Source organism: Canis aureus, chromosome 14 (genome assembly GCF_053574225.1).
Source record: "Canis aureus isolate CA01 chromosome 14, VMU_Caureus_v.1.0, whole genome shotgun sequence".
NCBI lineage: Eukaryota > Metazoa > Chordata > Mammalia > Carnivora > Canidae > Canis > Canis aureus.
Window position 1 is genome coordinate 5,659,004 of NC_135624.1, and position 15,283 is coordinate 5,674,286.

General features: G+C 41.2%; 1 long non-coding RNA gene across 3 annotated transcripts in view; it reads left to right on the top strand.

Annotated features, from left to right (window-relative positions):
- The window catches only part of LOC144283094 (uncharacterized), a 107,677-nt gene that overhangs the window by 58,092 nt on the left and 34,302 nt on the right, over window positions 1-15,283 (top strand). For 2 of the 3 annotated variants that reach the window (XR_013351422.1, XR_013351423.1), the window contains exon 7: window positions 9,480-10,877. The exons of the other annotated variant lie outside the window; for it this stretch is intronic. This is a non-coding gene — a long non-coding RNA (uncharacterized LOC144283094). Of the gene's footprint in view, window positions 1-9,479; window positions 10,878-15,283 lie in introns of those variants that run through there. 3 annotated transcript variants of the gene reach the window in all.

The window sequence follows — 15,283 nt, forward strand, 5'->3', positions numbered from 1 at the left end:
GACAGCCTCAGTTCTCTGTTTGCACAGGCTGCAAAGCTGCTGGCATCTCCCATCCCTGGCTGCTACTGCCACTGCTATTCCTCGTTGGGTCTTCCCCTGTCCTTGGGTCAGATCTCTCTTTACCATGTCATGAGCCCCATTGATCAAGGGTCAAGCCCCAGTGACCAACCTGCCATTCCTTGTGAGCCCAGCCACAATAGCCACTTGCTAACTAACTAGCAGCAAACTAGGATAATTTCACATAAACATCCTCAGCCTCATTCTAGAACTTAAAGTTTTGTCATTCCAACTGAAGTAAACAAGTCTGTTTCAGTGAATTGGGGAGGACCGAAATGAGTGTGTGCATGTGTTACTGCTGCGCTGCCAAAGCTTCAGCCTTCTCCAAGTCACCAAGAATGTGAATACCTGCCCAGCCACTCAGCAAGACATCAGACTCCAGGGAGCAGAAGAGAAAGCAGGGAGAGATTTACTTCTTGGCACTTGAATCTCTGCATTTCAGCAAGGCTGTGCCTTGACTAACTCATTATCCGTGGGTACCTGCTCTGGATAATGAGGTCTGAGATGGTGATGAATTGACACACACTTGGTTGATTCTATCTTTTTATATATTATATATATACATATATTTTTCAATTAAGTATATTGTCCTTCTTTGGATGTGTTTGAAGCATATCCACATTTTGGTGAGGCAGAGCAACTGCTGGCATTTGTAGGTTTTTTTGGTCAAGAGTCTGAGCACAAGCAAAGAAAAACTGAACAGAAATGGATCTGTCCCTTTTTTTTTGTCCCTTTTTCAATTTTGTTTTTCCACAGTGATTTCTCTTCTTGTGAAATTCTGTTTATTCTTGATGATCTTATGAAATATATTCCTTTGTTCTTTAAAGTTGTGAGAAAACAAACCATGGAAAGTTAAGAGGAACATCACTGATTTTCATTAAGGGCTGATGAATACTTGGGTCAAATCTCTTCATTAGAGAGATCAAAGGAGAATAATACATTTTAACTCAAAGTTCTTTTTTTTTTCTTCAAAAAGAAAGAGAATAAAGAAAAAAGAAAAAGAAAGAAAGAAACCTCAGTGAAAACAAGGATTTCCTAACCCAACTAAGGAAATCTGCAACAGTCTGCTCTACCAGCTAATTTACTTAGAGTTGTGTGTTTGTTTAAATTACACATGGCGTGGTGGGTTTTGCCCTCTCTGTATTTTTTACAGCTCAAGCCAGTGACATACCAGCAAGGATTTTCATGAGCATGATTTCTTCCAACAACGAAGCAGCCTCTCCCTTTATTACTTGTTTGTGTTTTGACCTAACTATGTATTCCCAGAGCCACAGTCCCCTCAGAGCCTCACGAGCCTTTGTCTCTAGCTCATGTTTTCTGCCCTCGACATTGCAGTTGGGGACTTATGGTTTCATCCTCAGCGTCTCTATTTTCTTACTCTATGCCCTGTCCCTTCATGATTATCCATTGCTTGGACTTGATGGCTTACACGGGAGCTGGGGACTCCGATGTGTATCCAGCTCCGTTGAGCTCCAGAGCTAAGAATTCAACTGCCTCTATTTGAACTTCTCTATGAGGATATTCCACAGGCACCTCAAACTCAACGTGTCCCCAAATATATTTGGTATCCACAGCTGCCCTTTTCTCACCATCACCGCCAACCCTTCTTCCTCTTCCTCAAACCTGTTCTTTCTCTTAGACTTCAAGCTTAATTGTTGGTCCCAACATTTGCCCACATCCTAAGTCAGAATCATCCTTGGGTTATCCTCCATGGCTCCTTCATTCCTCAGACCTGTCAGGCATGCTGTTCTGGCAATTCTGCTTCCTAACCAGCTTCAGAAGCCATTCCTTTTCTCCATCCCACTGCCGTTGCCTTAGTGTAGATCTTCCTCCTCCCTCACTTGCACTGTAAGACCACCTAGCACTAACTCCTGCAGTCCTGGGTTAACCTCCCTCTCAACCACCTCACCCTCACGCCAAACTAGCCTTCATATTGTACTCAAACTTTCTCAAACAAAATCTCATTCCTTTCACTTTCTTAAAACTCTCCAGTGTTCCCCTTTATTTACAGATAGGTCCTGCCTCCTTAGCACAATGTTCCATGTTCTGGCCCCATTATTTTCTTCTTCTCTTGCCACATCTTGCCTTGCATGTTTAAATAATCTGATCTTTCTCACTGATCTTGAATATAACAAGTGGCTTCAAATTTTGTGTAAATGAAATTCCACCTACATAGAATGTTCTTTTCCTTTGTCTACCTAGAAAACACTTACATAGTCATTCATATCAACAAACAGTTTTCAAGCAAGGGTCTACTGTGTGCCTTAGGATGGTGCTAGGCATTGGAGACAAAAAACTCAAAGGTGTGTTATTTTCTCCTAAACATCCCTTTGAAATATCACTTCTTGAAGTTTCCCTCAAATATTCCCCCACCAATCTCATTGCACTTACATGATATGATTTTTGTTTGTAAGAAACAGAAAATATGAGCTGACCAACTGCCACAATGAAATTGAATGAATAATCAGAAAACACCCCCCCGACCACCACCACCACCAAAAAAGTCCAGGATTTCACAGGTGGATTCTATCAAACACTTAAAGAAGAGTTAATACCTATTCTTCTCAAACTATTCCAAAAAACAAGAGGAAAGAAAACTTCCAAATTCATTCTGAGTCCAGTATCTCCCTGATACCAAAACCAGATAAAGACACTACCACACAAAAAAAGAGAATTACAGGCCAATATCTCTCATTATATGATGTTAAAATTCTCAACAAAATATTAGCAAACCAAATCCAACAATACATTAAAAAAATTCATGCACCACAATCAAGTGGGATTCATTCCCAGGATGTAGGGTGGTTCAGAAAAACCAACATGATACATCACATCAATAAGAGAAAAGATAAAAACCATATGATCATTTCAATAGATGCAGAAAAAGCATTTGACAAAGTACAACATTCATGATAAAAATGCTCTGCAAAGTAGGTCTAGAGGAAATATAACTCAACATAAGAAAGACTTTATATAGGAAACCCACAACCATCATACTCATACTCAATGGTGAAAAACAGAGCTTTTCCCCTAAGGTCAGGAAGAAGACAAGGATGTCCACTCTCACCACTTTTATTCAACATAGTACTGGAAGTCCTAGCCTCAGCAATTGGACAACAAAAAGAAATAAACGGTATCCAAATAGGTAAGGAAGAAGTAAAACTCTCACTATTTGCAGACAAGATGATAGTATACAGAAAACCTTAAAGACTCCACTGAAAAATGATTAGAGCTGATCAACGAACTCAGTAAAGTTGCAGGATACAAAATCAGTATACAGAAATCTGCTGCATTTCTATACTCTAATAATGAAGTAGAAAGTGAAATTAAGAAAACAATCCTATTTACAACTGCAACAAAAACAATAAAATATCTAGGAATAAACTTAACTGAAGAGGTGAAAGATCTGGACTCTGAAAACGATGAAACACTGATGAAAGAAATTCAAGATGACTCCAAGAAATGGAAAGACATTCCATGCTTATGGGTTGGAAGGACAAATATTGTTAAAATGTCTACACTACACAAAGCAACCTACAGATTTAACACAACATCAACATTTTTTCACAGAATTAAAACAAACAATCCCAAAATTTGCGTGGAACCACAAAGACCTCAAATAGCCAAAGCAATATTGAAAAAGAAAAACAAAACTAGAGGTACTGGAATTCCAGTCTTCAAGTTATAATACAAAGCACGAGTAATTAAAATGGTATGGTACTGGCATAAAAACTAGACACATAGGTCAGTGGAACGGAATAGAAAGCCCAGAAATAAACTCACAATTATATGGTCAATTGATCTTCAACAGAGAAAAAATGAATATCTAATGGGAAAAAGTCTCTTCATCAAATGGTGTTGGGAAAACTGGATAGCTACATGCAAGAGAATGAAACAGGACCATTTTCTTTCACCCATACACACATCAAAAAAACCTCAAAATGGATTAAAGACCTAACTGTGAGACCTGAAACCATAAAAATTGTTGAAGAGAGCAAAGGCAATAATTTCTCTGGCATTGGCCATAGCAACTTTTTTCTAGATATGTCTCCTGAGGCAAGGGAAACAAAAGCAAAAATAGGTTATTAAGACTACATCAAAATAAAAACATTCTGCACAGCAAAGGAATCAATCAACAAAACTAAAAGGCAACCCACTGAATAAGAGAAGATATTTGCAAATGACATATCTGATAAAGGGTTGGTATCCAAAATATATAAAAAATTGATAAAACTCAACACCCAAAACCCAAATAATCTAATTTTAAAAATGGACAGAAGACAGGAACAGACATTTCTCCAAAGAAGACATTTAGATGGCCAACAGATGCATGAGAAAATGCTGAACATCACTCATCATCAGGGAAATGCAAATCAAACTATAGTGAGATATCACCTCATACCTGTCAGAATGGCTAAAATCAACAACACAAGAAACAACAGGTAGTTGGTGAGGATGCAGAGAAAGGGGAACCCTTGTGCACTAATGGTGGGAATGCAAATGGGTGCAGCTGCTGTGGAAGACAGTATGGAAGTTCCTCAAAAAAATGAAAATAGATCTACCCTACCATCTAATAATTGCACTACTCGGTATTTACCCCACAAAAATACAAAAATACTAACTCAAAGGGATACCTGCACCTCTGTGTCTATAGCAGCATTATCTATAATAGCCAAATTATGGAAGCAGCCCAAGTATCCTTTGATAGATGAATGGATAAAGAAGATGTGCTATCTATATATAATGGAATATTATTTGGCCATGCAAAGTAATGAAATTCTGCCATTTGCAACAACACAGGTAAAGCCACTTAATGTTAAGTGAAATACATCAGAGCAAGACAAATACCATAAGATATCAGTCATATGTGGAATTTAAGAAACAAAACCAATGAGCAAAGAGGGGAAAAAAGAGAGAGAGAGAGAGAGAGAGAGACAAACCAAGGAAGAGACTCTTAATTATAGAGAACAAAATGATGGTTCCCAGAGGGGAGGTGGGGGGGTGGTGGAGGAACAGGTCACATAGGTGATGGGATTAGAGTGCACTTACCATGATGAAAAAAAGTAATAAAATAAAATATTTTTTAAAGATTGGCTTCAAGTTAATTGAAAGATAGATTATCCTGAGAGGGTCTGACCTAATCAGGCAAACACTTCAAAAGCAAATCCAGGCCTTCTCTGGAAAGAGAGATTTGAAGCAGCATAGATGCTCTCCTGTTGGCCCCAAAGAAGTAACATGCTGTGTTGTGAAGGGGATCCCAAGGCAGGAAGTGGTGGTCAGCCCCTAGGAACTGTGGGCCTCAGTTCTACAACCAGAATGCACTGAACTCTGCCAACCAGGGAGCCTGGAAGAGGGGCCAAGGCCTCATTTGAGATTGCAGTCCTGGCTGACATCTTGATCTGAACTTCCTGAAACCCTGGGCAGAGAACACAGCGAAACTGTGCCTAAGCTTCTGACCTACAGAAACTGTGAGGTAATAGATAGGTATTGTTTTAAGCCACTATGTTTGAGGTAATTTATTTGCTGGCCAAGTCTAAACTAAAGAAATCTGATAGGCTCGTGTTGAATTCTTGCTTTCTTGTCACTATTCATATTAAATTGGACTAGGGGTATAGCTCAAGGGTAGAGCATTTGACTGCATATTAAATTGGACTTAACCTCTCTGAACCTCAGTTTTCCCACCTGCAAAATGGGGATTGTAATGCCTATCTTATAGATTATCTCAGTTCCTTGAAAGCAGGGACCATGTCTTTCCCTAGTATCTTTGATGCCTAGCACTGTGTCTACACATAGAAGGGGCTCAATACATTTTAGGTGGATGAATAAACGGTGCTCAGAATGTCTTTAAATCAATATGAGCACTGGGTGTTATACTGTATGTTGGCAAATTTAATTTAAATAAAATTTTAGGGCAGCCTGGGTGGCTCAGTGGTTTAGCGACACCTTTAGCCCAGGGCGTGATCCTGGAGACCTGGGATCTGAGTCCCACGTCAGGCTCCCTGCATGGAGCCTGCTTCTCCCTCTTCCTGTGTCTCTGCCTCTCTCTCTCTCTCATGAATAAATAAATAACATCTTAAAATAAATAAATAAATAAGTAAATAAATAAATAAATAAATAATAAAATTTTAAAAAACAAGTATAAACCCAAGCCTTTTCTTCTCGAATTTATTTCTAATTTAGTGCTGATATAACCCTAGCTCACTCATATGTCAAATTAGGAACCATCTAGATGATCCCTCAGGTGTCATCTAGCTGCAGATCTGTGATGTTGATGGATCTTGAAATAAGGTCCTAGGATAACAATCTTAAAGTTGCAGAAATGTTAGTATTCTTAGTGAGGACTTCAAAGGAGTATTTGTTAGTAAAATGCTCTCTTCTTCTGAGTCTCTCTCCTGAGCCAGCCACTCTCTCCTACCACAATCAATTATTAATATCCAGATGCCTCTGTCGAGTGTTTGTAGTATTAGTGCAATGTTTTGCCAGGTGTAAATGCAAAATATTTTTTAACAAATGATAAAGATAAATTTGGGTTCCTTATTTTGGATATTAATATATAGTTTAATCAACCACCTTTAAATTCCTAGTAATAGGAGAAATGTTATCACCCAAAAGTAGAAATAAAGAAGTACTTAGACTTAACAGTTGATGTAATTTTGTTTTATTTGCATTTTATTCTGCAGTGGTATGGGAGATTCAGTCGCCAACACTGACAGAGGGAGGCAATAAAGAATCCTCCTATAATTGTTGTGGCTGGGGTTTGCACAAATGAAACACACACACATTTAATTATAAACATGATCATAAATATTGACTTACCATTGGGATATTTGGCAACTGTCTTTGGATTAAGATCCCAGAGGGATGGTTGATTACTATCTAATAGATCTAATAAAATCCAATAGGGATCTAATAGAATGTTTATCCTCAGAGCTATTTTTCAACATTAAGGGATGTCCCTGGCTGACCCTACTTCTTCACAAGAGGAGATAGGAAAATGCTTTCTTAAAAGAGCAAGACTTGTAGGGAAGGGACATGAAGAGTTCTGTATTGTACACAGCACAGTATCTATCCTGAGCCATAAGTCATATGTTAAACTTCTCAGTTCAGAGTCAAAGGCCATGTTGCCCAAGAAGTGCCTGATGATCATAATATCTGAGCAACAGTTCGTGCAGAAGTCCAGGGGGATGACTGTGTGTGTGTGTGTGTGTGTGTGTGTGTGTGTGGTGAGGAGGAATGTAGTTTAAGGGATTAACCAATTCTCACTAATCCACCACTGCTCCCAGCAGACCCTTGGCTGTCCCAGGGTAGAAGAGGTACAACAGAGGATCTTACCATGAGTAGTAGGGTCCTGAGGGAGGAAAAGGCCCTCTGTCACTCAAAATGGCACCACCTTGCCCTCTAAGGGAGGAGAGGAACTGGTAGCCCTGTGCAGGAAGCAGAGAGAGAAGTGTGCATGGTCATCCAGAGACAGCAAGGAGAGGTTAAATGTGCTTATGTCTCTAAAGATGTAGAGACCTCAAATAGGCTGCCAACCCCACTCCTCCAAAGGGATGACTGTAGGCAGAAGAGCCCAGGATGGTATAACTCTTCCATTGCCTACCATTTCAACTGTTACATTCAGGAATCAGACCTAGACAGCATACCAGCTCCTGGGGTAACCTTGATTTATGAAGGGCACCCCCTTCCCCTTCATGAAGGGGTGTAGTGTGGCATAACAAAGGCCCATGTCCTGGGCTCTGAGACCTGAGTCACTTGCCGGGTGTGTCAGTTACTGAGTACCTTCTTCCTAAGCCTGGTCTCACTGAGTTAGCACAATAGCCTCAAGACATATTAATTTTTTATTTTTACTGTGATTATTGTGCTATAGAGGAGGCTACTGAGTCTCAGTGAGATTAAAGGGTTTTCCCAGGATGATAGTCAGCAAATGGTAAAGACCATTTTGGTCTCCAGGTCTCCAGAGCTTGACCCTGTAATCCTGTGCTCTGTCTTTCTGACATTTCAGAGTAGGAAAGAGAAGCAAGGATCATGTCCATCCCCAGGCAGGGACCTCAAGCCCCTCCTCATTGCCATACTTGCCTGGACCATATTAAAAGTCAGTTTTGGCAGCAGCCCTTGAGCCTGTCCTCAGCCTGATTTGCTAGTCTAGGTGGTTCTGTGGGGTCCTGGCTCGAGTCTGGGGGCAGCTTGCCTGGTGAGAGAAGGCATGGTAAGAGCAGGAGCATGGAAATGGATGCAAGGTACTTAGTGGGAACATCGCAGGGAGGCTGCTAACCCCAGGTAGGTGTGGGAAAGATGCCCCTACCATCCTCCTGTCTGGAAGGTCTAGACATGAACTGTGCAGCCTGACAGACCTGGGCCGTACCCCACCTTGAGAAGTACTAGTTCTGTGACCTTGAGCATGGTTTTCTAAGTCTCTGATTCCTCAAAAGTAAAAGTAGGAAAAATAATTGCACCTCCCTGACATTGTTAAGAGGATTACATGAGATAAGGAATGTGAAGCACTTAGCATAATGCCAGACCTAGTGAAATAATTCCGTATTGATACATAAAGCATGCCGTGGAAGACTCATTCATTCATTTATTTGACAAGAATTTATTAAATGCCCAGTCTATGCCTAGCAGTATGCTAAAAACTCAATACTGGGGCTTTACCGACACAGATGTCTTTAGTGTAAAATCACACAAAGGTCCTTTATCCATAAATATTATAGTCTGAGTTGGTTTTATAAACATGGAAAATGGCTTTTGATGCATACATTATTCCTTTATTTATAGCATGAGGATATAGCTGGGTGCACATGGGATGTGGAGTGAGTGATAATGTACGCTTAGTACATTCTGTACTGGGCCAGCTGCCTCCTTACTCCAAGTCTTGACTTCTCACCTGCAAAATGGGGAGAACCATGCCTTCTCTATAGGACTGTTGAAAGGAGTAAATGGAAAATGGGTCAGGTACAGCCATCTGACTTAGGGCAGGTGCTCAATACATATTAGTTGTCTTTACATTGCAAAATATTTGGATGGAATTCTGTAAGCATGTAAGAAGCTAAGAAGTCACTGCTTCATCCTAGCAACCAGGAAAAAGCTGAACAAACTGAAAAATTGGCAACTCTTTTTAGATCCATAAAAGAAGTGAGGTCAAAGGGCAAACCACTGCCCCCCAAGTTGGGGAGAGTGGCAGACAAATACAGAGAATTACAATTGACTGCAACAGAAATGTCTATGGGGGGACGTCTGGGTGACTCAGTGGTTGAGCATCTGCCTTTGCCTCAGGGCATGATCCTGGAGTCCCGGATCCAGTCCCACGTCGGGCTTCCTGCATGGAGCCTGCTTCTCCCTCTGCCTGTGTCTCTACCTCTCTCTCTCTCTCTCTGTGTCTCTCATGAATAAATAAATAAAATCTTTTTTTTTTTTTAAAAAAGGAAGAAGAAATGTCTATGGGAATCATGGGAACCAGTGACAAGGGAGAGAAACTGGAGCCATAATTGAGAAATTGCTGTAAGCTCTGTCTGTACAACTCTGAGAGTTAAAAACTCAAGGGGAGCCAGTGACCAGGGACTCCCACACTTTTGTGATTTTAGTTCCTGGAGCTCTACCAGATTCTTACAGTGAAAATTAGAGGGAAAAAATCCCTCAGGCTCTAGCAGGGGAAGAGGAAAAGGAACCTTTTTGAAATACTGCAGAGCATTCTGTTCTTCTTAAGAAAAAACAGACTATTTAACCAGAGCATCACTTGCTGGGGTATCAGACCCTGACTGACAGAGAGAAAGAAATACCCACTTCAAGGGCCCTCCAGCTGTCCTGTCCCACCTAAAGTGGAGGGAGCCTTGAGAAGCACTTCTGAAGTTCACAGTTTCCAGGCACAGCCTCACTAAAAGACCAAAACCTAGTCACAGGACTACAGAATGCTCCCCCTCCCCATACACCCACCATATCCCTAATGCCTATTTGCAGCAGTTCCTTTTAGCTAGTATATCATGTCTGGCTACCAAGAAAAATATACAGGGTATGGTAAAAGACAAAAAGAAAAAAGTTTGAAGAGACAGATCAAACATTAAAACCAGACTTGGTTATGGCAGGGATGTTGGAATTATCAGCCTGGGAATTTAGAGCAACTATCATTAATATGCTGAGGGCTTTAATGGATAAAGTAGTCAGCATTACAAGAATAAATTGGCAATGTAAGCAGAGAGATGGAGACTCTAAGAAAGATTTTTTTTTTTAAGTGCTGAAGATCTAGAACAGACAACAAAACAAAACAAAACTACTTAACAGAAATGAAGAACACCTTTGATGTGTTTATTAGATTGGACATGCCTGAAGAGAGACTATCTCAGCTTGAGGAGATATAGAAACCTCCCAAACTCAAAGGCAAACAGAAAAAAGACTAGAAAAAAAAAAAAAAAAGACTCAGAACAGAATATCTGAGAACTCTGAGACAATTACAAGATAAACATAGGCATAAATGGAAATACTAGAAAGGAGAAGAAAAAGAGGAACAGAAGAAATATTTGAAACAATAATAACTGAGAATTTCCCCCAAATTAATGTTAGATATCAAACCATAGATCCAAAAAGCTCAGAGAAGAATAAACAGCAAAAGAAAAACCAAAAAACAAAAAAATAAATCTGGGCATATCATTTTCCAACTAGAGAAAATTTTTAAAAAATTTTAAAGCTAGAAAGGAAAAAAATCTATAGAGGAGCAAAGACAAGAATTATATCTAACATCTCCCCAGCAACCATGTAAAAAGAGAATAAAGTAAAATAGTTAAAGTGTTGAAAGAAAAAAAAAAGTGTTGAAAGAAACACCCTTCCCCCCCCCACAGATTCTGTACTTTGTGAAATTATCCCCCCGAAAGTGAAGAAGAAATGCTTTCTCAGACAAACAAAAATGGAGGGAATTTGTTGCCAGTAGATTTGCCTCACAAGAAATGTTAAAAAAAAAAAAAGTTCTTTAGAGAAGGAAAACAACATAGGTCAGAAACTTGGATCTACATAAAACAAGAGCGTAGGAAAAGGAAAAAGTGAAGGTGAAACCTTTCCTTTTTCTGATTCTTAACTGATGTAAGAGCTAACAAGATCCATATGACCTCACTCCACTGTCTGGAAAGTTCACTTGGGATTCATCAGGGACTTGGGAATTCCTGCACATCATCACAGTGTAGTTCCTGGGTGACTCTGAGCCTCCAGTGCCCCTATTATTTCAGGGAGGCACCGACTGACTTGGGAAATCTAGCCTTGGCCTTCCGGGGTGTCAGAGCACAGAATCATTCCCTATGCAAGTAGCTCAATATCCATTTCCCACAAGGTTTGAGATTCTTGGCAGGGGAGGCAGCTGTGCCGTGAGGCCCAAATGAGAGACAATAGGGAGAAGAGGAATCACCACTCTGCAGGGACTCTCCCCACTGCCTTCCTTCTGCTCACCTGCCACACTCCTACCTCAACATCCTTCACCAGGCTACTCCACAGTGTATTTCTGAAAATTAAAATGCTTTTCTTCATTCATTCACTAGATATCAGTTGAACAACTACTTTCTACCAGGCACCTAAAATAATAAAATCAATCACCTATACCAACAAGAACAATAAGGGCACAGGTTTGAGAGCAGTGGGGAGAGAAAGGGAACATGTTCCCATGTGTCTCTTATGCTTACATCGATAATTACATCTTTTCTGGGGAAGTGTCTTCCATCCCTTAATCCTGCTTTCCAGATGAAAGTAGAATAGAAATCTCACCATCTGGGATGCCTGGGTGGCTCAGCGGTTGAGCATCTGCTTTTGGCTCAGGGCATGATCCTGGAGTCTGGGATCTAGTCTCACATCAGGCTCCTTGCGTGGAGCCTGCTTCTCCCTCTGCATGTGTCTCTGCTTCTCTCTGTGTGTCTCTCATGAATAAAAAAATCTTTAAAAATAAAAACAGCAACACCTCACCATCGTACTTGAATAAAGCTAAGCATCTGGCTATCCCATACATCAGTAAGTCCACCATATGTCTACCTACCTGTCCTGTGACAACTGACAAGATCACAGGCCACATTTTGGTGTTATCCCTCAGCCAGCTCTCATTGGTTGGTAGGAAAGCCAGAGTCTGCCAACATTTTTGCTCCTATGTTTCCCCAATAGTTGTGTGATTCCCTGGCCCATCCTTCAGAATATGCCACAGTCCCCATGCACAGGTGCCTTCCATTTTAGTCTGTGACAGCTAAAGGCTAAGGAACCCCTGTTCACCTTTCTGCTGGCCACTAGATTTAAGACACACAGACACTGCCATCCTAGAACTGACTTAGTAGGTCATGACTTAGGCTACATTTTTATGTTTATTTTCTGTATTTTATTTTTAATCATTTATTTAAAGATTTTATTTTATTTTATTTTTTAATTTTTATTTATTATTTATGATAGTCACACACACACAGAGAGAGGCAGAGACACAGGCAGAGGGAGAAGCAGGCTCCACGCACCGGGAGCCCGACGTGGGATTCGATCCCGGGTCTCCAGGATCACACCCTGGGCCAAAGGCAGGCGCCAAACCGCTGCGCCACCCAGGGATCCCAAGATTTTATTTTTAAGTAATCTCTCCCCCCATGGGGGCTCAAACCCACAACTCCGAGATCAAGAGTCACATGAGCCACTGACTGAGCCAGCTGACTTTTTGTATTTTTAAAGGCATATTCTGAGTTGTCAAGAAAGTGCCTGCATGAGCACACACACATGTGCATACATGTGGCCATGCCCCTTCAGTATAAATTATATTTTGGGCCAGCCTCTTAGATCACCAAGAACACGCCCTAATTTACAGCTGCCACAGGCAGGTCACACTGAGAAGCAGGCACCAGGATGAAGGAGGGTCTTGGCTAGAAGGGCACACATGGGCTATTTGGTCCTCGGGAAGGCTGAGTCTCAGCTCTCTTGAATGCACGTCCTACCAAAGAATTCTGACAAGCTTTTCCCTGGATCAGTCAATGCTCCATTTATTGTCATAAAAAAGTATATGACCTTGTGATCCTATTCCAGACCCTACTTATAGCAACACCATACCTAATAGCTGAGGGATAATTATACTCCCTTGCTATTTTGAAGAATCTTTCGTCAAAGATTTCAGGGAATTTGACCAATCAAATGATCTCAGCCCCGGCTTCTCCCATTGGACAGGTGGAGAAACTGAGGCATAGTGAAGCCAGAAGAGCATAGTCAAAAGGTGAGTCAGAAATGAAGCAGGGCCGTACCTAGTTATACCTGCTTCCTCACCTGTGGCTTAACCCCGGACTTCCTGGAAAGGTGTCGCTTCTGTATGGCTTATCTGTTGAATAAGCGTTGCAATGAGCTTTCCGATGTTTCCCAAGTTCTGAGATGGTTGTGTCTCGGAAGAGGAAGTACGCTCTGTGTGACTAAAAGGGCCTCTTGGTCAACACAGGTTTCCTGTGCAGGCTTACTCGCTGTCCTTAGAATTAAGCCTCTTTCCACTGTGATCCCTTTCAGCAGTTCATCAGTGAGATTCCTGCTTAGGAAGCCCCGCAAAGTCACATCCCTTTCTGCATCCTTCTCCTATCCCAGCTTGTAGCGGCAACACTTTTTGGGATGGTGGGATCATCTGTTTCACTTTCATTTCCGCGAAGATAAGTGTTAGTAAACCTTGCCCTCCCCCACCCCCACCCCCACCAGCCCTATGCCGGGATTCTCTTTCGCTGGGCAGCTCCTTGTTCTGCCCTTGTCTGAAGGGAGAACTGGGAGCATTGACACTTTTCCCTCTATCGAGAATGAGACATACTTGTCAAGATCACACAGAATTCAGGGTCTTATAGAGTTAGGAGCAAAGGAAAAATGCTCCCAAGGATAAGAAAACAGAGGAACCTCTGATTCCATCAAAACAACCATTACAGTAAACTCCAAAACAACGGCTTCTATTGCCAGCTGGCCATCATGCCTTTCCATTTTCATAGTAAGCAACTGTATGAATATATTTTTAAAAGGTAGGTGTGAGTGAGAACAGGTTTGGTTGCCATTTTTTCCTTTGGTAGATAATGAACTATGAATGCTTGCTTTAAGAATATTTGTAAATGTGCCCAGAGGTTAGTGAAAAATGAGAACATTTGATACAGCAAATAATACCAGCTTTGTGTATTCTCTAAGAATTTTCCTAAGCTTGAATCCTAAACTGGAATAATTTTCTCCTATATCCTCAAAGACTACATAAAATGAAGAGCAGAGAACCTCGGTATAACCTAGGAAGTAATGTTTACAAGCAAATAAAGGCACTCATCAGTTATCTGTAGATAAGTAGACTTTAAGAAAAAAATCATATTAAAAAAAAATCTCTGAGTAGCTCAATAGTTGACAAAACCCAAGCATTTAAGCAAGTCCTAATACAGAGGACCCTGATCGTTTTTTGTGACTTGGTGACTTTTAGTTTGTACACTTTTTTTTAAAGATTTTATTTATTTATTTATTCATGAGAGACAGAGAGAGAGAGAGAGAGAGAGAGAGGCCTAGAGACACAGGCAGAGGGAGAAGCAGGCTCCATGCAGGGAGCCCGATGTGGGACTCGATCCTGGGACCCCAGGATGAGGCCCTGGACTGAAGGCGGCGCTAAACTGCTGAGCCACCCGGGGTGCCAGTTTGTACACATTTCTACAGGACAGAGCTATCTGACTTTTCAGACCTCAGCCAATAGAAAATAGAACTTTAAAAAAGGGAGATTAGAGCAAACAAGACCAGGTAACAGAAGTAACAGTGAGGAGTGACAGCCAGAGGAGAAACAATAAACAAAACCAAAACCATAAGTGTGATTCATTAAGAAAAAAGTTAGACCATGTTCATCATCCTTCACAGGTAAATCCCTTTTTAGAAAGGTGGTTAGGAGGGTGAGCTGCAAGCAGGTGAAATATTCCCTAAGGTGGAATGTGGCATGTGACTTTGTCATCAAGGAAGGATTCTGAGGCTTACTTAACACCCTTCCACTGTCATGCTAATAGGTGGGTGAGGCGCTGGCTTCCTGCCTGATTCACAGTTTTACGGGCAGCTGCTGGCTTCTTAGGCTGCTTCCCCTCCAGTAAAAAAGGGGAAGAAGCTCACAGTACTTGGTAGGGAGCCTGGGAGACCTTTGATGGCAGGTTCCAAAACGAGGCCCGCCTTTATAATAGGGCAATTATGCTTTAGGCTGATTGGTGCAGAGACGCCATAAAGGCACCTTTTTGGAATAAAGACAAAATAGCACGAGGGTGTT